Here is a 22,075-nt window from a genome sequence, read left to right as displayed (position 1 = left end):
ACATCCATACCCACACCTAACTGCATGACATTCCTGTTTAGGTATTCACTTGGAGAGGACCTTCCTTAGCCTCCACCTTCAACTTCCTGAGAACCTAATGAGATAAATACAAATACCTTCTTTCCAATAAACTTGCCTGCCTACAAAAGCTGTTCTAATATTTAAAACTTCCTATCATGAAATGAAAAGTTGTCTCCTCTTTCTTGCTTCCACAGACTAGCAAGAAGCAGTTGAAACCTGGGCCAACCTAAAGCCTAAGCTCCTTTTCCCAATCAAACTTGAAGTTAAGAATAAATAAGGGTGGGACTTGTAACTCTAAAGTGACATTCAACTCAACTCTCATTCAATAGACATCTTTCTCTACTTCAGACAAAACAAGTCCCAAATCTGTAAATATATCCATGGGAGCTTCAGACTCTCCCTGTTCAGGGCTCTGACAGACTGGAACCAAGTCCCCTTGCTGCTGCTGTGACTACTGCAGCAGTGGTTGGCTTCCCTGCTCCCATAGTGAGAGCTTTGTGTAAGTGCAGAAGAAGCAAAGGGCTGCTAGAGCTCCAACAGCTGTCACATTATTTGCACTAGCTGTAAACAGCCTTCACATTCCCCCCTTACCACATAGTTAAATCCAGACTAACAATCCACAGTTAGAGATCAAACCAACAACAGCAGCATTGTGTCTGCCTTCAGTGCCTTAACACCAACTACTGCAGCTGGCTGGTCCCTCTGGACAAGGGACCCCCCCCCCTTTACCTCCCCCACCCCCCATTCTCTACCCAAGGATAAAGAAGACCATGTTTACTACAGCTGATTATTCACGCAACATAGCTATCTCATGTCTCTCCTGTCTATCTGTAGTATATTGACTTTCTACAACTTTTTTTTTCCTCCTGGAATGGGCCCAATCAGACTGTCCCACTAAAGACAAAAGGGGGGGGGGGAGAAGGGATTTTGACATGGAGGTAAAGTTTATTCAGCCTCATAAAATTTGTGAGTGCACCCAAGTAGGGCAGGAATAGAATTTCTAAAAGTTCAAGCTTTTCTTTTCGTTTTTGGTTAAAAAGCACTTAAGAAGGTAAGGTTTGGAATCCTTTAAGATAGCTTAATGCCTTGCCTCTCAGAAACTGCTCAACTCACTGGACACTCGTTGGTTGCCCCACTGATCAAAACGTCGACTTTATGATTTTTTTGTTAAGTTGAACATTTCCATAATTGTCATTATTAGTGCAAATTACATGCCTAATCGGTCTTTAAATAGATTTTAATTAAATAATCATACAAGGCTCATTTTATGACTTAAGGAAGGCATTAGTTTTCGTTATAAACTTTCCAGCAAGATAAAGAAGAATAATATTGGGCAAATACTTCCTCTCACAGAATAACCAATAACTTACTGGGAAGAGTATCTTGGAACTCACCCTGCTCCCTTCCATAGCTAAGAAAGCAAAAACTATACTGTAATATTGCATTTGTTTACACACAACTTCCTATATCTTTCTCTCTGGTTTGGGGAGGGGGTAGAATTGTTACAATAATGGTTTACTTTCTTTATTGGGCATTTTAGAAAATAGACTAGTTTGTTCTATCCATCTGTAGCTAGTAGAAACATGTCCCAATAATGCCACGGTGCCATGTTGTCATTGTCCTTCCAATCTCAGAACTGTTCTTAAACTGAAAATCGAGAGAATGTTCCTACCCTCCCCATCTATTTTCTGCCTTTATTTCTGCCTGTATTCTGTCATGATTCAAAGCAGGCAGACTGTGCTTGTTAAATACCGTGTAAAATGCTGTTAATAAAATAATAAATAAGAAGGACAGAGGCTGCTGGTTCCACTGATGTTTTGACTGGAAATGCCTTAGCTCTTGTAATGTGTTTATGGGAGGGCAGACTACTCTAGGATTTACATAGTTGGACATTTCTGTACTTCATTTATTCTTTCCTAAATGACGTATGCCCAGAGTTATTTCAAGTTTGCATTTGTACAGAACTGTTAAATGCCTAGGAGTTTATCTAATTAAATATAGCTTTAAAGTAGAGTAAGAGAGGAACATGAATTCTGACTTCATAACTGTAATTCTGTACTGGAGGACTGGAAAAAAAATATTAAAATGACCTGGATAGTTCTACACACTCTCCCTTGCCTTGCTTCCCCAAAAAGTCAATCCACAGGTCCAAGGGCACCTCGTAAGTAAAGGTTAAGACTTCTTCAGAAAAGTAAAACTAATAAAGGTCTAAACTCATCCCCCCACGTACAGTGGAAACCATGTGGTTGGGGGGCATGCTCCTATGTATTGCCTTTAAAACAAGGTAACTAAGGGGGACTTCTGGCCTGGTTTAAAACAAATAAACAAACCTAGTATTCACAAAACAATGTCAGCAAAGCCTGCAAAGAAATTCTTTCCAGAGACAGACAGACGAGCAATTCCTGCTTACTTGAAGCTCTTTCCACACAGACTTTTAGGAAAAGAAGAGGAAAAGGGTGAGAAGAAAAGGAGAGGTCTCCTGTTTCAGAGCTGCCATCCCCTGAGAGTCAAGAACCGAATGTAGCTTGAGTGAAATGCTGACTGCTCCCCTGGGAACTAGGTGGGGAAATTTGATCACACTAACTTCATTCTATAGCTTCATTCTATACAAGCCAGGTCTTTCTTCTAATGTTAGGATTTCTTCCTTCATACACATGGATCAAGAAGAGATGCCTGGGAGAGTTTCCTGAAAACCCAAGCTGAGACCTCACATAACATTAGGACTTAATCACCATTAAACAAAAATCATCTCCAACTTCTACTTCCTGTCATCTCAACTCTTCTGATGATTTTCTCTAATCTCTTTAGTTCACATCTCTCTGTAATTTATTGTTCCTTCTCCCAATTAGTGAAGAGAACTTTCCAAAGATGACCTCAATATTTTTGGGAGCCATTTCTGAACCATAAAAAAGTGACAAGAAAGAGAAGTGTATTTCGTAACGAAGGCAAAAAAGAACCTAGGCAGTCACACAGGGCACTTGCTTGCCCTCGACAGAATCAGGGATTTGACCTTTATCTGGAGCTATGACTAACAGGTAAAATCTGTGGGTTATCCTGTCTGACCTAGGTTAGGGCTACATACACACTGAATAAGTAAGTATAGTGTTTTTTTTCTACTTAGTTCCTAGAGCAAGTGTGGGACAAGAGGGAAAACAACTCCAACCCACAGAAACCTGACTGATTTATCTGCTCAACTAAGAGGTATTTGGGCCCTTGCTATATGCAAAACATGCTAGACTTTCGGGAATTAAAAAAGATAAATTAAGATAGTCTCCTTTTCCCATCACTGCAGAATGGGGATGAAGGGTATGCTGATATAAGTCACTTCTTGGGAGTAATTTTCCCATTCCACTATTTCTGTACCAACAGCAGAAATCCCAATTCTTATTTATACTTCCTTCCAGGAGGTCAGAGGCACTATACCCTCAATTAATATCTGCCAGCATACTGCCAAATTAAGGGGGTGGGAAGTTATTAGGAGCAGACCTCATTTTATAGGAGTGACTATCATTTCACAGAAAAATAGTGACTGAATTCTTCCTGTCATGAAAGCGCGCACACACACTGCATGGAAGCTGTATTCCTCACAAAGTTTCCTAAGGGAAATATGACCTTGCTTCTTAGCCAGTGAAGCCCTTGAACATGCAGGAAAGGGAGGAGAGTCAATGTGAGTGGGATGGTAGATGGAACTTCAGGAAGGTATCAATTCGCTAAACAAGGTCCTCCCACAGTCACTTTACTTTTCTAAGGTAGCAAGCAATAAATGCAGAAGGACCTTCCCAGAGTCTGTAAGGAATATGGATGATTCGACATTCTGCCCTACCAACCAAGAGTGCCACAAATGCTTGAAGGGAAAGGTGCCGCCCCCCATACACAAAAGGCAACAAAATACTAGTCTGAAGGCTCTTACTAGAGCATACAAGTTGAAATTTGTCCATTCAGGCCTTCTAATATACGTACTTAAGGAATTCTACCCTACCTAGCTCTCTTCTGCCCTTACCTTTTCTATGGATCATCTCTTTTTTTTATGCTTTATGTACCATTCAAAAGAAGCCCAATCTACCTATCAGAGAAAACCTAAGACCAATCTACTCAGAAGTTTTGCTTTTACCAGACTACTTTTTCCAGGCTGTCTCTTGATTTTCAGACATAAGACTTAAAACAACTACACAGTCCGACAATCAAATGCATAAGATCACACAAAGATGACACATGATTAATACACAATGGCCACTGCTAATGCTTAAAGAACGGAAAAAAAAAAAGCCATCCTGGTTGGTGAGCCCTGGCAGCCAGTGCAATGCAGTTGCTTTCCTGAGGCTCTTTAAGTGCAAAGAGGGGTCTAGAAAAGAACAAATGAGGTGGTAGACCTTACCTAAGGGCAAGATCCCTTCCACTCTGAGATCTGATCTGGTAGATCTAAATGGTACTTCTCCCTGATAAAACTATAAACTGAGCTTCAAGTTATCTGGAAAGCTCTATACAGAAGGCTCCAATGAGGAAGCTGGTGACTCCAGCCATCCTTCTAAGAGAGGAAGGAAGGGCAAGGGAGGGGCAGAGTGGAAGTCAACTTTTCCCGGGCCTTGGGAGGGGGTGGTCTATCATCTAACTACGTCTGACTACTGGGAAATAGGTCAGGAAGCAGTTTTCTTCTTTAAAGGGGGGAACCCGCCCCCTCCCCCTTAAGGAAGTAAGTTAAGAACTCTAGTTCTTTAAAAGAGACGGGAGGCGGAAGGCTGGAGAGGGGAGCAGGCGGAAGGATATGTTTATTGGGATGGAGAATTTCAAGCAATTCCTCCTTCCACCACTCTGATCCCTTTCCACTTCACCCAGAAAGGTGAGACCAGTCATTCCTGTTTCTTCCAGGCTGCACCAGGCCCCTCATAGTCAGGCCAAGTTTCTGGCCAACGCCATGACCTGACCACAGGTCTGGGAAAACCACATTTGGGCTGGAGGGACAGACAAACGTGATCTTCTGAAGAACACCACCCCACCCCCCCACCGCCTAGCTTGAAAGGCGTGAGAAAACGGGCAGCATCTCTTGCTCCTACTTGTTAAACCTCGAAAAAGATGCTTCCTTAAAACGATAAAATGACCCCGCCGTCGCTGAATTGAGGCAATACAACTCTGCCCGGAGTATTATTGTGCCACAGAGCGGAACTCCTCCACCTCCTCCACCCCCTTTCCTAACGGTCCAGTGAATGCACTCAGCACTGGCAGCGAGTGAGTTTCCAGCTCCAGCTCCGGTGGACTCCCCCATTCTCTCCTTTAATTGTCTTATCAGACTAATAAAGAGTGCAGCCTTTCGAGGGAAGGAGGAGGGCAGGCAAGACAGGAAGATTTTAAAATTTAACTCTTCGAATCCCAGCTATTTTGGTCAGCTGATGAGCGATTTCTTTTATTAAAAAAAATGGGGATGTGTATATGAAAACAGTGGAAATCTTGAAAGAAACCACATCTCTTCAGATACCATATAATAAAAAGACCTCCTTGCTTTCAACGGATAATGTTCTTTTGCTTCGTCGAAACTCCCTATTTTCATGCATTCTCCTCTCCCTCAAATGTGGAAAAATACCCTTTTAAGGGGTCAAGAAAAAGAAAAGCTTTCTACACTGCTTTAGAGTATCGATCCCCTGAAACTCTCCACAACTTTATCTGCCCCACCCATTGCAAAGCACCCTCACTTTATTCCTTTCTCCCCCACTTCCCCTCCCCCCCATCCTCCAGTTTTCACCTAGACAATAAATTTAGTTTAATTTAGCTTCCGGTCTTTAATTTTAGCAGGTCTCCTTTTTGCATGCAAATCAATATGGCAATTACCATCTAAAAGCTCGCCCAGCCCCGGGTCAATGTAAATTGATCATTGTCCGCCTTCTACAAAATAACACCGGGAGTCTGTGGTGCATAATGAGATTATACTGGAAACTGTCTTTCAGATCACAAATTATATTTCATGCTGTCAGGATCTTCTCCAAGCGGACTTCCTTGCATGTCTAATCACACGGCACCAAACCCATTATAAGGCACAAGGGAAATTTCGAATGGGGAAGAACAATACTAAAAAAATAAAAGTGAGGTTTCCACTGAATCCATGCACCCTGGAAGCATCTATTGAAAAATTATTAATCTACGTGATTTCCAAAATGACAAACTAGTCTAAAGTGAGCATCCTCTCTCCTTTTTTTCCTTTAAGAGAAAAATACCCTTCCTATTTCAGATTCTGCACTCCTCCAGCCCTCTACTCTCACCTTACCTAGTTGTGTCTCCCCCTCCCCTTCTGCTTTGTCTACCCCCCTCCCCCGGGCTCCCCAATCATCTATCCTAGACCAGCACAAAATAAGAGTCGAATTGTTTCACTAGGAAAGGTTTCCCGGGGAGTTGGGGGCCTCCGATCTTCCCGCACCGTGACTAAGACAGTACATTCATTAGATTCTGGCTGAGGTTGAGGCCCTACAGAGAAGCCCTTGACAAAATATTCATTAACTCTGGCTTGGGAGAGAGTACCAGAGCTACTTGGCCAAAGGTTCAGGTCCTAGACCTTCAGGCAGGTCTAAGAGAAGGTCAGCCTAGCTGGAATTAGTTATCAGCTGCAGGCTCTGTAAAGGGATCTCAGTTTTAAATACTATTACAACCCCAGCTAGGGCCTGAGATTGCTTACCCAGCATGAAAAGCTCCAAGTTTCCCCAATCCTCCTCTAAATTCTAGATGCAAAAGATGTTTGTTTCTGTCTTTGAACATCAACCCCTCTCCCTTTTAGGCTACATGTCTCTCATACTTAGATAAGAGTAGTTTTAATATGGGAAATGCTTTTGTTATTTAAGAGGACATACTGCAGGTAAGAAGGGGAAAAAAAACGTCACAAAGGAGGGGAGTGAGTCCATCTGAAGTGTAGGGCCCAGATTTGCCATAAAATGTCATACTGCCTTACGTCTCTCTCTTTTTTTTCCTCTCCAGAGAAGGAAACATCTAGGATTCAATGTTAGAGTGGAAAGGGTGACTGAAGCCATAAAATCTGGGTTCAAATTATAGTTCTACTACCTGTGTGAGCTTGGGCAAGTCTGGGCCACAATTTCCTTATCTGTAAAATGGGGGTAGAGGGGTAGAGTTGGACCAGATGACTTCTAAGGCCTCTTCTAGCTTTCAATCTATGATCTTACCATAATCCTTTTCAAGACCGAATGGAATGCTCAAGTCTGAAGGCAGCTGAATGTACTACGAAGTCTATAAAAGGGAGGTTAAGACCTAGAAAAACAATCTCTAAACAAATACCCAGCAGTCCAAGTCCTAGAAGAGCTCAATACAACAGACTTGAAACACAAGTGAACTCCCCCTAACCCCAACACCATGGCTCCCAAAGTCAGCTTGTCTGAGGATCCTTTTCCTCAAAAACCTCAACAACCTGTTTTGCCCATCCTATCTTTCACCACAATACAGGCAATGACATTTGGCCTCAGGGCCCAACAAAAAGTTACAGGATTTCTTGCATGGTCCAAAAGACGGATTTTTCTCTATGAGTCACCATGAGGTGCTTCCTTACACCCCAAGTGCCAACCCCCATACATACAAATACCCTTAGCACCATTTTCCACTAATGTGAAAGGTAGCTCAAAAAACTGATCTGGGTCTATAGAGGAGATATTGAAAATAGGACAATTTCTCACTGGTGCCTTCTAAGCACATATTGAGTCAAAGTTTGTACTTTGAGCATAATATTAACATAAACCTCAGCAATGCTTATAATACTGCCCTAAGTGAAGCAAAGCACCTAGGGGACCTCTGTGAGACAGGGTTATGTTTTAGGCAGCTAGCTGCCTCTTTCACAGTCTCACTCTGGTAGGAGGAAGATGGGCAAAGAGGGAGATGGTTGACATTCTCCACTGATGATTAGGCACCTAGCTGGCACAGTGGGTTGAGCCCTGGGTCTACAGTCAAAAAGACCTGAGTTCAAATCCAGCCTCAGCACATAGCATGAATTTAATAAATGCTTACTATTAAAAGTACTTAACATAATAGTTATAACTATGGTAATACTAGCTGTGTGACCTTGGGAAAGGCACTTACCTATTTGCTTCAACTGTAAAATAGGGATAATAACAGCATCCACCTCATAAAAGTGCTGAATACTAGCACATAGTAGGTGCTATATAAATGCTAGCTATTATTGTTATTAGGGTAGCTAAGTAGCCCAGTGGATAGAGTGCAGGGCCCTGGAGTCAAGAGAACCTGAGTTCAAATCGGATGTCAGACACTTAATATCTGTGTGACCCTGCGCAAGTCCCTTAACCCTGCTGGCCTCAGTTTCCTCATTTGTAAAACAAGCTGGAGAAGGAAATGGGAAACCCTCTAGTATATTTGCCAAGAAAACCCCAAATGGGTTCATGAAGGGTCAGACAAGACTAAATAACAAGCAAATTATTCTAATTCAGTTATTAAGTAGGCAACCAATATGTGCTTCTGGTGCAAAGAAGCAAATATAATAATAAGAACCATCCTGATCCACCACCATATTAAGGAGAGTATCCAAGGAATTCTTTATATCACTTCCCACCATTTGCTTTCCTAGACACCATGACATCCAGACACTCACCATCATTCTGTGGAAGATGAAACCAACTCTAAAACTCATACCTTTTCAGGTCATTTCCCACTCCAACTATAGGACTTTATCATGGCCCTGAGTCATGTAACATTCCTAAGCATTTATCTCACCTTTCCAGCTTCTCTTTAAGTCTCCTTCATTAAACTGTAAGCTCTCTGCAGGCAGGGATCATCTTATGCTTTTTTTAAAATCCGTGGTATTTAGCACAGTGCCTGGTGCTTAATATATGTGTACTGACCATTAAATATATTAACTTGTAATGGATATCAATACCTTGCTTTTGTTGCTCTATTATTATTCCTGGCCCCTTCAAGACTCCTCCTGACAACTGTACTTCCAATAAAGTTTTGGGGTATATATTCCAAGATAGGGCTTAAAGAATACACGTAATCCGTGCTTCAGGCAAATTCAACATAAACCAAATTTTATGTGTGGGCCTCCTGCTATGAAGGTTCTCACCTAGGGATCTCCATTCTTCTTTTTCCTTCCTCCCTCAAACACTTCCTTCAACCTTAATCTCCCAATCTGCTCTACCCGGTTGCCCTCCCATTGTATTAGTTTCTGGCCTTGTATCCCCAGTAAAAGAAACAACAAATGTGATTCAAAAGTACCCCTCCCCCAGCAAATTATGATGAACAAAGTCAGAGTCAGTCTCCTCTTCAAATCTTTATTAGAGAGGCTCTGAAATGTGAGGAAAGTTGATTCTACCTGAAATCCTCCAGACAAATTCTCTTTTCATGCCCTTAATACATCCTAAAGATGCCAGAAGACAAGGGGGTACCTTGTATCAAGTTCCCTCCCTCACTCACCCTTTGGCTAAGCCATTTCAATTTCTTCCTTATTTAAGTATGTGTGGGGTGTCATTTAGAAATCCCTCGTTTTTATTATTAACATTAATAACAGCTAGCAATGAGTTTTATGGTTTGCAAAGCACTTTATGTGTACTCTTTTGAGCCTCACACTAACCCTGAAGTATATGCGCTATGTCCATTTTGTAGGGGAAGAAACTGGGGTTAAATGACTTTCCCAAGGTCACACAGCTACCAAGTGTGAGGTAGAATGTGAACTCAGATCTTTCTGACTCCAAGTTCAACACTCTACCCACTCTGCCACCTAACTGCCTTTTATTCAATGAATGACAGGTATGTATTTCCCATGCAGAAGTATATGTATATATATATATATGTGTCCCGGTAACGAAGAATCTCTAAAAAGACTAGGATCTTATTTTCCTAGGTCTTACTCCACAGGAGTGACTTTGGATTGTGTGAGAGTGTGTCCAGGAACTACTTGTACAAATATGTAAGCACTTTCTGTTTCTGAGTGATTCTTTTCATACACCTTTAATGGGTCTTTGTTCCTACTGGTCTCTTCCCCTAAGAATCTGTAACAGAGTTTCTGTCTGAACATGCACATGTGTCTTTGACTTTGTATGTCTCTCTTGGTCTATTTTTGTAAATGTCTGTGTGGATGTCTACCTGCTTTTGCACATATATATCTAAAGGTGTGTGTTTGCAACTCTTCCTCCTGTGTCTAAATTTACTTCTCTACCCTGGCTTCGGGTCGTATGCCTGTTGTCTGAGCAGTCCTGTTGATGTCTCAGTCCATGACCAACATAGTGGGAAAACTTAGTGGTATATACGTATAGTTAAGAGCTTTCTCCTAAAGACATGACCCTTAGAACACCAAAAGAATGAAGGAATCCTCTGTTATCCCCTCATCCATACCAGTCTAACAAAGGGAGCTCATTAGCAAATGATTCTTCATTTTCTGCACCAATCTCCCATTAGGCCTACACACACATATCACACTAAGTATTTCTATGAACTTGTCACAATTATCTCACACACACATACCTAGCTCTCTATATAATTGTGGCTCTGCATTTTCCCCAGGTATTACTATCATTACATAGTCTATACATCTACTAAAATCTATTTCCTGTCCATAGGCTTCCAAAGAGCACACTCCTACTACAGAATCACCCCACTGAATTTTAAGGACCCCCTGGTCTTTCCAGTTGCCCTATAGGTGAATTCTTCTACATGTCTTGTCTTCTTCAATTACTGTGTGAGCTTTTTGAGAACAAGGACTCTGGCTTTCTGTTTGTAGTTCCCAGCACAGTATTTGGCACATAGTAAGAGCTTAATAAATCTTAATAAATGCTTTTCCATTCAGTTTCATTCCATCTATCTCTGAATGTGACTTGTAGATGTCTGATTCTGGAACCACACAATCACATCATTCTGTATGTCATCCTGTGCCTGTGTATGTGCATTAGTTAACTTCTTTTTCTGTAAATGTGAAGGCCAATGAACCCATTTACTCATGCCCTTAGTCTTCAAACACGAGTGTGAGTCGAGTGCGTGCTTGTGTGTGTGTGTGTGTCTGTGTGTATACACACAGACACACACACACACACCCCATCCTCACTTAAAAGTAGGAACGTAATAAGCTGGATAGCTGAGTTTCTGATAAAGAACTTCTGGGAATATCTAGCACCAGACTCTTTGGGCTGCCCTCCCAATAAGACCCCAAACACAGAACAACGCCATACCTAACCCAGCAGAGTACCCAGGAACACTGATACATACAAGAGAAAGGGAATCCTAGGCAGGGTCATATCTTTCTTTCCCCTACCTAATCAGACTAATTTTTCAAATTATCCTCCACATTGTTAAAGGGTTAACATAAAACCCTATTGACCTTTTTTCTCCTCCCTCATTACCCCACTCTCCCTTTCTATGCTCCAATTTATCAGCTCTAAGAGCCTGTAAGGCAGCATAAACTGACATTGCCCAGCCAGAACACCTGAGAACCCAGCAACCTTCAGCTCTGTTTGCTCCGTTCACCTTAGAGGTGCCTGGGGGGTGAAAAGGGGAGTAAGGCTGACCGATGCCCTAATAACAAGCTTTAGCAATCCCAGGGAATAATATTCCAATCGAACTGCCACCCTCTTCCTCTTGTGTTCTGGTCAGCTTGGGCTTTTCCCTGGAGCTCTAACTCTGGGCAGTCCTATTTTTATCGGTTTAATCCCGAACTGGGAGGGGAGCAAACCTCGTTGGGCTCTCAGAGAAAAAAGATTGGGGAGGGGTGGGGGTGAGAGAAGAGGAACAGCGAGGCAGAGACAGAGCTAGCGAGTGAGAGTGTGTTAAAGAGCCTGAGCCAGAGGACAGACAGCGACCAAGAAGACAAGGAAGAAAAATGGATGTCTTGGCTGGCTCTGCTTCCCACACTGAAGGCAATACCCAGGAAAGTTAAATGCCTCTTAATCACACCTCCTTCCTGCCCCTCCTTCCCTCCCTTCCCCCTCAGTCAGTTCCCATGTCTACCTTCAAAACACCCCCCCCCCCACACTTCTCAAAGGTGGATGCAGCGTGGGAGGCAGAGGCCCAATCCTGCAAAAGGCTGAAGAATAGTTAATGAGTTGTGCAACTCATTGATCCAGAGAATACTTCCTAATTAACTCTCAGTCACCTATTGGTGAAGGCGTCTCAAAGTACTGCACTGGGGATAAACCAAAACCCCTGGCCTTCAAAAGAAGAAACCTAATAATCCACACCCCACCCCACCCCCATAGCAATTAGGGTGCTCAGCACACTACTGGCCACCTCCGCATTAAAAACCAGGCACAATATTAATAATCCCAATTTTCCCCTCAAAGCTCCTAGAAGAGCAGTAATTTTAAAGTGCAGACTGAACAATGGCTTGAGGGTAAGGGGTGGGGGAGTGGGGTGGGGATAGAGTAGAGAGACGAGGAAAATATTACAGAACTGCCCACATACGCGGCCAACAATTAAAATACCCCACGCACTCGCCATCTTATTAGCAAAGCCGAACTCAACACCACGTAACCATTGATTTCAGCTGGTTGTGTCTGTTTCCAATGCCACAGGAAGTGTTAAATGGCCAGAAATATCCAAGTTGCTGTCTGTGCCTACCACCCACCACCTTCTGGGGTGGGAGACTTCCTCCTTATCTTTGTTAACCGACCAATTTTAGGTAGTCTCCGAATAGAATCTAGCTAAGACCTATCTTTGAGACCAAAGACCTCTTCCCATACCTAACACAACTCTCAAAAAAAAAAAAAATTAAAAACCAAAGCTGTCTAGACTCTATAAGCCTTTTTCACCAGTCTGTGTGCACACCAATTTGGGGCTATGACGTTTTTTTGCTGTTGTTTATTTTTAAATACACATAGCCCTCCTCCTCATCCTCCTCCATACTCACACACTTGAAGTGGCAAGTCAGCTTACTTTCTGGAAAAGACTCATTAGTAGAAAATTAAAGCTTCACCCACCTCGGCCTACCATTGGTCAGGTACACACACAAGTAGCAGCAGTTTTCTAGACCTCGGAGCAGCGGAAGACTAGACCAGGGAAACTGCAGGGGAGGGAGGAACGCGGGAGAAGAGAAGGGACTTTTTTTTTTAAATCACGAATGCCTCGCAAATGTCGCTCCGGACTCGCTTTACCAACAGCAAACATATATTTCTTCTGCAGCACATAGCCACCAGAGTTGGCAAGAAATTCACCCGGCCTTCCAGAGCAGAAGCGGTCCGTCGGCCCGGCCTGCGTCCACCTTGGCTCGAACCCCGCCCCCCCGCCCCGCACCATCCGGCCCCCCCATCTCCTCCATCGCCACCCATTCGCAAGTTCCACTCCCCCCCAGCGTCCCCGCCACCTTTCCACACGCCAGACAAGAGCTTCCTAGGGCAGAATAAACTTTTCGCTGGCAGTGGACAAGGACCCACACCAAAAAACAACCGCACAGAAGGAAAAGAGTCCGAACAGGAATCGGTTTCCACACAACCAAGGTCTTTCTCCTAAAGTCCGCATCTACTAACGCCCCCCCCAAGACTGAACTCCACTCGCCCACACCCCATCGGAGACCAGAACTTTCAACTCAGTCCGCAACGACCCCGTGGGGGGTGGGAGTGCTGGTGGTGAAATAAACAGCATAAAATAACGTTTAAAAAAAGTGCCAGACTAGGAGTGGAGAAGCGGCGATTGCCCTCCACCTCCGGCCCTCCCGCTCTTCCCCCAATCAGCTCTTGCCCCCACCTTTTAATCCGTGTGATTCGCCCTCTTGGCCTTGGGGAGGGGGGAGGGGCGGATGGCTGCCCTCCGCACCAGTGCTCCCCGATCTCGGGGCCCCCCAACACCACACGCCCAGTCTTTTCACAGAAAAGAACGATCGTCATCTGAGAACCAAACGGCGTGTTGGCTTTTTTTTTTTTGGTTGTTGTTTTTAAAACAGTTCTCTCCAGACCCGAAAAAGCCGACGGCTATCTTCCTCCTCCTCCGCCGCCGCCGCCACCACCACCACCACCACCACCTCCCCCTCTTCCTGCTCCGGGCTAACCTGGAGCGATCGGCAATTTCCCATTTTACCACCGCCCCCCCCCCCCCCAAAACTCACAGTCGCCGCTGCAAGCTTGCACATACACGAACTGCCTCCAAACTTCCATTCCGATCCTCTGCCGCCTCCTCCCCACCCCCCGCCGCCCCCCTCCTTCCTCCACCCCCAGCACACCAGGAGGCAGCAAACCCCCCAGGCGGCGGCGGCCGGGGCTGGAGCGCCTTACCCCTCCCAACCCATCCTCTCTCCCTCCCCCACCTCCCTCCCACCTTCCCTCCTCTCCCTACTGCCCACGCCGGGCTGCTTTAGGTTTGTTGCATATTTTATAACTTATAGCAACTGAATAAAAAAGAACGAAAGAGGGAGAAATGAAAGGGGAAAGGGGCACAACCAGAGCCGGGAAAGCTTCCCTGGGGCACGCGGGAGGGGTCAGGAGGGGAACATCGCTAGGGGAAGGGGGGGGAAATCCTCGAGTCCCCGGGCCGGGGAGCCGGAGGGCGGGGACAGCTCCAGATGGTGCGCCTTCCCTCCTCCCGCCGGCCCGTCCTTCCCCTCGGTCTCCCCGGGGAAAGGTGTTCCGGGCACTGACCTTAAATCTCCAGCTGGGAAGAGCTGCGTCGAGTAGCTAGCGAGGGAGAGCCTCCGCTCCGGCGCTTTGAAGTTGCTGTTGTTAGGGATTTTTTTTCCTTTTCCCCCTCCCCAAGTCTTCGGGAGGCGAGAATGTGGAGAGAGGTGGGGGAGGGAGGGGGGAGGGTTAGGGAAAAAAAAAGAGGGGGGGTGTTAATGAACTGAGAAGGAACCAGTCCGAGGAAGCGAGGCGAGAATCAAAGTTTGCCGTCTCTCTCTTGGTCGTCCGCTCGCTCTGCCGCGCGCTCTCCTCCTCCTCCCGGTGTCTGCCAGGCAGCCAGCCGGCTGCCCTCGGGGTCGGCCGGCCGCGGGGGTGGACTCTAGGCTCCGAAGGGGGAGGGGACAGGGCGAGGAGGAGGAATGGGGGGGGGAGACGACGGGACGGGGAGAGCTGGATCCTTCAGGCAGGTGGCGACTGGGGTGGCCCCGCTCCTCCTCTTCTGGCTGCTTCGCCTCCCCGGCCCTCGGCTGCTCTCTCCAGGCCGGGTCGGCCGAGCGCCCCACGCCGCGGCACTGGGTGGGCGCTGAACGGATGGCTCCCGGGGGCTGCTAGTAGGAGCGCCGGCGCCGCGGCCGCTCGGGCTCGGGCCGGATCCACAGCGCCATGTTGTCCCTAGCTCTGGCTCTGGCTGGGTGTGTTGCCGAACTGGTCCCCTACGCGGAGACGCCGCGGCTCCGTATCTCTCTCGGGCTCTCTGGCTCCCCCTCCGCCGAGGGGTCGCCCCCGCCCCCGCCCCACCGCCCGCTCTTCAGTCTGCCCCTCTCCTCGGTGCGCTGCGGTGCCTGCTTCTGCTGTTGTTCAGGCTGCCTCCGTTGTTCCGCGAGGAAAGCGGCTCTTCCTCACCTTGCCGCTGGGAGCCCGGGCTCCGTCTGCTGCACGCTGCGCTCCCAACACAGTTCCCCCCCGCCCTCGTTCCCTCCCTCCCTTCTCCTCCTCCTCCTCCCTCCTCCTCCTCCTCCTCCTCCTCCTCCTAGCCGCGGCCTCCCCTCCCCCCTGCCGGCGCTGCGCTCGGGCCACGGCCGTCTCGTTCCTCTCTCCCAAGTTTGGGATTCCCCCGTCCCCTAAACTCGTGACCCCTTCACTAATCGAGATTTGGGATTAAGGTCTGGGGAGAAGTGGGCAGGTATCCACCTTCAAAGGTTTTCCCCACTATTTCTCCCTTTTAATGGATTCTCTCTCTCTCTCTCTCCCCCCCCAAACACCACCACTACCACTACCACTACCACTACCACCACCACCACCACCACCACCACCAATCTTTTCTGTCCCTCTCGCTCTCCTCCAAGCGTTAGTACTCGCTCTCGGTTCCCTCCGGCTTCCTCCTTTCCTGACTGGCTAGCTTGAGTTTGCTGCGCACGCCGGGCCAGGGCACTGCGCCTGGTCTAAGCTGGGGAGACTCCGGCGGCGACGGCGGCGGCCCGCAGAGACTGAGTGGAGGGAGGCGGAGGGAGGGAAGGAGGGACGGAGGAAGAGGAGGGAGGGAGGGGGCGCGGGAGTTAGGGGGGAGGAGAGAGAATGGGGTCTCTCCCAGCCGTTTGCCGAGACTCCCCTCGCTACCCAGAAGGCCAGTGGAGAACCGCAATTACCATAAAGCTCCTCTCACTTCGCTCTGCCAAAGCTGTCAAAACCCCAGCAGCAGCCGCCAGACTCCGCTCCGAGGCTGCTGCTGCTGCCGCCGCCGCCTTTCGCCACCAACCCCTTCTCTCCCCCCCCACAACCGGTGTCGTTCCCACCTCCCGGCACCGTCGCCAGCCTTTCCACCAAAGGAAGAGGGTGTTCAAGCTTCGTCCTTCCCATTTACTCCAACCTACCCACCCCCGTCCCCCACCTCCAACCTATCCCACCCCTAACCTCCTTCCCCCAGTCCCTTTTCTTCTGGGCTCTTTCACATTTATGTGTCAAGGGGATACATGAAAATGCCACCCTTGTTAGCAGGCTCCTCCGCCCAATCTCCTGGCCCAAGTTTCCTTACACATTTTAATAGTGTGGGAATTGTTTGGAAATGGCAGGTCCTGGAGTAGGGGGGAAGGATTGGGGGGAGAGGAATGAACAGCTCAGGAGAAAAGGGGCCAAAGAGGGTAGAAATAACCCAATAACCCCTCCCCCACCTTTCCAGGGTAATTTCTTCCTCAGAACGATCGGAGGGGCCACCCGGACCTTTCACCCCTAGTTACTGAATTATCTATTGGTTTTAATTTTTCTTGGCATTGAGCAACTTTTGGCTCAGGCTCTTCACATAAATTTCCAGTCCATCACGCCCGTCTTGAATAATGCCCCAGTGCGCCAAGCTGCCGCCGCATCCAGATCACAAAGCCCAGTGACTGAGGTGTTACTTGTGCCGGAGCCAGACCTGACCATTCTGAGATAGGGGGGCCAAGCCCAAGAGGGCCCTGACCATTCTGGGAAAGCCTGGCACCTGACTCAGCGACCTCCCTTACTAGGTGCTCAAAGCGTCTCTGATCTTATGTTTATGAGTACTAAATATGGGGGGGGGGGAGAAGAAGAGCTCTAGAAGAAGCCTGAGTAAAAGGTACTTCAGACTTCGTCAGAAAACCTAGAAATAATTCTGAAATGGATAAGGCATGTAAAACCACAGGAAGAAAAGTTTCCAAAATTTCCTTATTCTTTTTAACACGTTGATACACAAATATGAATTACTGGGGGCATTTAAAATAAATAAAAACAAAAAGCAAAGTGGCCCTTATGGCCAAAGTGGAAGGAGAAAATAGTCTATCTACCAGATGTTTTCTTTCTCCTTTTAGTTTAGTTCTGACAACAGGCCTCTGGAATCATTCTATTTAAGTTCTCAGTCTTTATGTCTACTAAAAAAAAATGCTGGCCCTCTCAAAGCAGAAGTGAAACATCTCTACCGTTTGAAACCCAAAGTTCAGGGCAGAACTAGATGGTCAAACTCTGGTCAGAACTCAATCTCTAAACACCAGAACTGCAGGAGCAACTGATGCGAAATGTCAGGCACTAATACCTTTCACTTACTGGCGGTAACCTAGGAGTTTACCTAGCTAGCTTCTATGGTGAGGCCGCCCGAAGTTCAGCTTTCAAGATATTTGCATCCTGGATAGCTCCATAAAGAACAGTTCCAGAATACGATCCTTGAGAATGGAATGCAGGCATTTTTCTTACCGGATTTCTGGGGGTATATGTATCTGAAAACTATCTCACACATTTTTTTAATCTCCGGTAACAAGCAGAAAGACACCTGGACTATTACCTTGTAAAGCTATTTTTTATAAAGATATTTTAGGTCCAGACATTAAAAGTTATTAGAGTGAACACACGTGAATTACAGATGCACAGCTGGAGAAAAGGCCTCTGGTTTTCTGTGCTTTTTTTCTCCAGCTTCACTTTAGTACCAAAAAAACCCCACCTCAGTGACATGGTATGGCTTTTATTCATAAAGTCTCAAATTATTGGACGATGAAAGTTGGGGTGTTCCTAGGGAAAGGGATAAGAAAATATCCACCAATATGAATTAGAGAGTGAGATGAAGTTTTTTGGTTTTGTGGTTTACTGGGTCAAAAGGTCAGAGAGCTTTGGGGTAGTAGTTGGGCTGGGAGAGCCAATAGCCAGTTTATTTCTGATCTGCTCAACCCTTGGGGAAGAGTCCCTAGACCAAGTACCCAGTCGGCCTCTTCTCCCTCTCTTCCCCAACCCCCACTCCATGCACAAGTTTTTCACGGATATCAGTATCAAATGTATAATCCAGAACTTCTGGAAAACCTAGGGGACCAGAGAGGAGTGAGTAGGTGGCTGAACTGATAGCATTCAGTTCCCTCGACTTCCTGGGGGCAATGTTTGTCTTACTTGAAAAGTCTGCTAGTTAAAATAAATAGAACAAAAAGCTGTAAAAATGAAGTGGCCTGGCAGTGAGGATTGGCACATGGTGGAAATTTGATGCTTGGAGAAAACAAGTCAGTAAATTCACCTTTGCCTTAATTTGTTGTGTTCATCTTTTTTTTAAATGGGGTCTTTCCCATACTAAGCTCTGTGTCACCACAATAGGCCTCCGAGGTTGAAGGGTTTCCTGCAAGCTAATGAAGAAACTACCAATATGCCCAGTAATTTTTATTGAATACTCTCCACAATTTAACATAACTCTAAGGGGGAGGGGTCACTTCCGTGCTGGATTAAGAATAAAAATGCCTGGTCTTGCTTTCCGTTCTGAGGTACTCCTCCGCATTGCCCTGAGGCCCCGTTTCCACCTTCTGAAACCAAGAACTCAGGGAAGCTGGATAACATTTGGGGTTGAGAAAGGGAGAGGGTGGGTGAATATTATGGCTCGGCGACCCCAGCCCCTTGCAAAAGAAAAAAAAATCCCAACCCACAAAAACACAAAATAAAAAACCCTCTACGTCCTATCACATTAGAGACTAATAGTTTTAAACTGCATCTGCAGCCCGGTGCACTGCCAGACTCCAAGCCGAGAAGCCTGAGAAGGCTTGTTAGTCTAGGGAACACACGGGAGCCCGCGGTTTGTTCAGTGCCTTCCTGATCTCCTTCCCACTCCCCCTTGCCCCCCCCTTCTTCTCCTCCCCTCCCACTAGCCCCTCAGGGAGCTGACCCGGAGGTCAGGCCGCTGTACACGGCACTCAGTGAAGGGAGGATTTCAATGAAAGCCAGCGAGCAAGAGGCTGAGAGAGCTAGCCAGTGAGCAAGAGAGGGAGTGAGGAGACGAACGAAGCAAAAAGCCAGGGAGGGAGAAAATTCGAGACAAGATATAAAGAAATATTGAGAGATGGAGGTGAGACTAGCTCTTGGGGGATTCACAATTAATGTCCTCCCCCACCTCCACCTCCCTCGTCTCTCTGTAAGTATACAGTATTTATAAAATATGGCTAAACTTCATGCTGGCAGCAACAACTGCTTAAAATTCGACCCAGGATCTCACACTCTCAGGAAATGGGCCAGGTGTTAAGATATGGGGTGGGCTCCAGGGAGCAGGCTCCAGGTCAGTGCTTCCTCTTTACAATGATGGCTATACCATGGTGACTCAAGGACCACAGGCAAAAATCAGCACCACCCACCCTTGCCTAGCCCCCTAGTATGGCAGCAATGCAGAATCTCCATTCCCTGTATGTAAATGTTTAGTGTATGTTAGTCTCTATGCAATTTGTTCATGTGTCCCTAACGTTGTTTACTGTGGCCTTTGGTTTACTGGTTGTGTAGGAACCAAAATAAAAAGGCAAGACAATCTTCCATTGTCATTTTATAGAGACTGCTACTTCATACCTCATATGCTGGAGGTGAGTCCTTGCCTCCCCAATAGAAAGGATCTGGACTACATTCATTGCACTTTTACTTTATAAAGGATAAATCTGTCTATTAATGTTAAACAGTTATGAATATCAACTCAAGCCCTTCCATCACTCCTACCACCCTTCTGTCACACTCACACCCCAACTCCAAGAGACTTCAAGTCCCGGAGTAAAATAATTCTGGGCAGTTACTAAGTGATAGATAGATAGATAGATAGATAGATAGATAGATAGATAGATAGATAGATAGATAGATAGATGGATATAGATATAGATATATACATACCCCTATATATACCTCATCTCATTTTCACCTTCTCTTCTCTTCCACAGCTCATCTAACCAGCTTCCTCCAAGGCACTCCAATGACAACAGTTGAATATGTTTGAAGATCAGATATACCCAGACTAAGAAGTTTGTTCAGAAGATGTGACATCTTCCCCCAAACAACAGCAGTATACTTCAAATAATGAAGTGATTAAGTTGTTTTGTTTTTTACTTTTTAATAATGTAACCTGTGGTCAGGGACACAAATCTTCCAAAATAGCTTTCTAAGGTTGTGTTTGGAGAGGGTAGGGGTGGTAGGGAATGGAAATTAAGATGTTGGTAAAGAGTGGAGGGAAGGCGGAGTTGTACGTCAACATACTCAGGCTGTTAGTTTGTGTCTCCTCACAGGTTTGTAGAACTCTGACACAAAACAAGTCTCAGGTTTGTGAAATACCAGCTGCGTGGCAGATGACCACTGTTTACCTTTCCCAGTTAATATGTATTCAGCCAGTTCAAATGAAAATAACTGTATCAGGGTCTGATTAGCACAGCAGATCTTGAGAAGGCAGAATCCTGCACTCTGGATCAGGTGGAAACAAGTCATCGAGTCACAGAGCTGCATACAGCTCTCAATCTAGACAAGGTTGGCTGGATGCTTTTCCTAGATAAACCTGAACACCATATCTCACCTCTCATGCTTAGCTTATTTAGGATGCCTCCCCCCTGCGCATATTTTAAACCCAAGCAGCAGGAGGTGGTAGGTGGGAAGCTGGGAGTGGGATAGAGGGCATGGGAAGAGAATCACAATTCAAAATGCCTAGATCCACCCAAAAGATGGAAGCTAATACCAGGCTAGCCCCAGTAATACAACCTTTGCCCTTTTGTTTCTGAATTTCCCTATTTGCTGTGTCTCCACTAAAGGACCAGTAGTTAAGAAAGAAGCTCCGTATGCTGGGAGGTGCTTTCACCTCCCAAGCATCTTTCCCCCTGCCCCCCAACCCCCATCTTCTATTCTCTTTCTACTCCAAGCCATTGGCAAGCCAACTGAATGAGGGAAACTCAGTTGCCAGTATTAGGGATGCCAGAAAAAGGCAACACTCAGAAGAAGCAAGACAGAAGTTGAAAAGACTATCTGGAATTCAGTCTGTCCTCTTCCTTAGATTACAAAGATGCAAGCAAGGTTGGGCAGGTCACAGCAAGGCCGGGGTGGGGGGGTGGGGAAGTAATTATGGGGAAAGAAGGAAGGGAAAAGAACGGACCTAAATAATGAGAAGTTAAGAAGTGGGGTCAGAGCAAGAAGAATTCAGAAGAAAAGAGGAGGCATCAGGAAGGGTAAGGAAAGGCAAGGGGGTACAAAGAGAGAAGCTGGGAATACAAACAACAGGAATGAAAAGTACTGATGGTTGGTAAGATCTTGAACCTTCTTCAAGTGCCCCACAGACATCGATAAACTCAGCAAAGGGAAGTGTTAGGAGGATCTCTCAATGCAGAAGCTCAAACCCGGAGAAAAACCATGGTACCTACACGAAGGAACAGAGATCCCACATAGGCTGAGTAAGCCTGGAGTCAATTTTTATGATTCCCACTTTACATCTCCGTTCACCAACCTAACACTCCCCCTACCCCACCGCCCAAGTATTAGCTGCAAAGATACTCTTAAATCTTTTTTTTTTTTTTTAAGCAGGGCTTGAGATGGCTGGTAGTTTGTGCTGGAAAGCCTGAGAGAACCTTCAGTGTCTATGTGATATGGAGGCATAATGCATAATGCACACCGCCTGGAATTCCGGCCATTAGTGGCCTTCCCATGACACAGACAAATGACTGCCAGGAGAAGAAAAATCCAGCTAGATCTAGAGTTTAAATATAACAGTGTGGAAGGAAAGAACGCCATTATTTAAAAGTGTTTTTGTAGACACTAGCATATAT

General features: G+C 46.1%; 1 protein-coding gene across 6 annotated transcripts in view; it reads right to left on the bottom strand.

Annotated features, from left to right (window-relative positions):
* Window positions 1-22,075, bottom strand: part of BCOR (BCL6 corepressor) — a 152,736-nt gene that overhangs the window by 48,779 nt on the left and 81,882 nt on the right. For 2 of the 6 annotated variants that reach the window (XM_078146584.1, XM_020967116.2), the window contains exon 1: window positions 14,571-15,486. The exons of 1 other annotated variant lie outside the window; for it this stretch is intronic. The gene's annotated coding sequence lies outside the window, so the exon portion shown is untranslated. Of the gene's footprint in view, window positions 1-14,041; window positions 14,113-14,570; window positions 15,488-22,075 lie in introns of those variants that run through there. 3 more of the 6 variants (XM_020967114.2, XM_020967108.2, XM_020967110.2) reach the window with 3 other exon arrangements.

Source organism: Phascolarctos cinereus, unplaced genomic scaffold (assembly GCF_003287225.1).
Source record: "Phascolarctos cinereus isolate Bilbo 61053 unplaced genomic scaffold, phaCin_HiC Scaffold_726;HRSCAF=1367, whole genome shotgun sequence".
Classification (NCBI taxonomy): domain Eukaryota; kingdom Metazoa; phylum Chordata; class Mammalia; order Diprotodontia; family Phascolarctidae; genus Phascolarctos; species Phascolarctos cinereus.
Note: the sequence above shows the minus strand (reverse complement) of the source record. Positions and strands in the feature narration are given on the sequence as shown.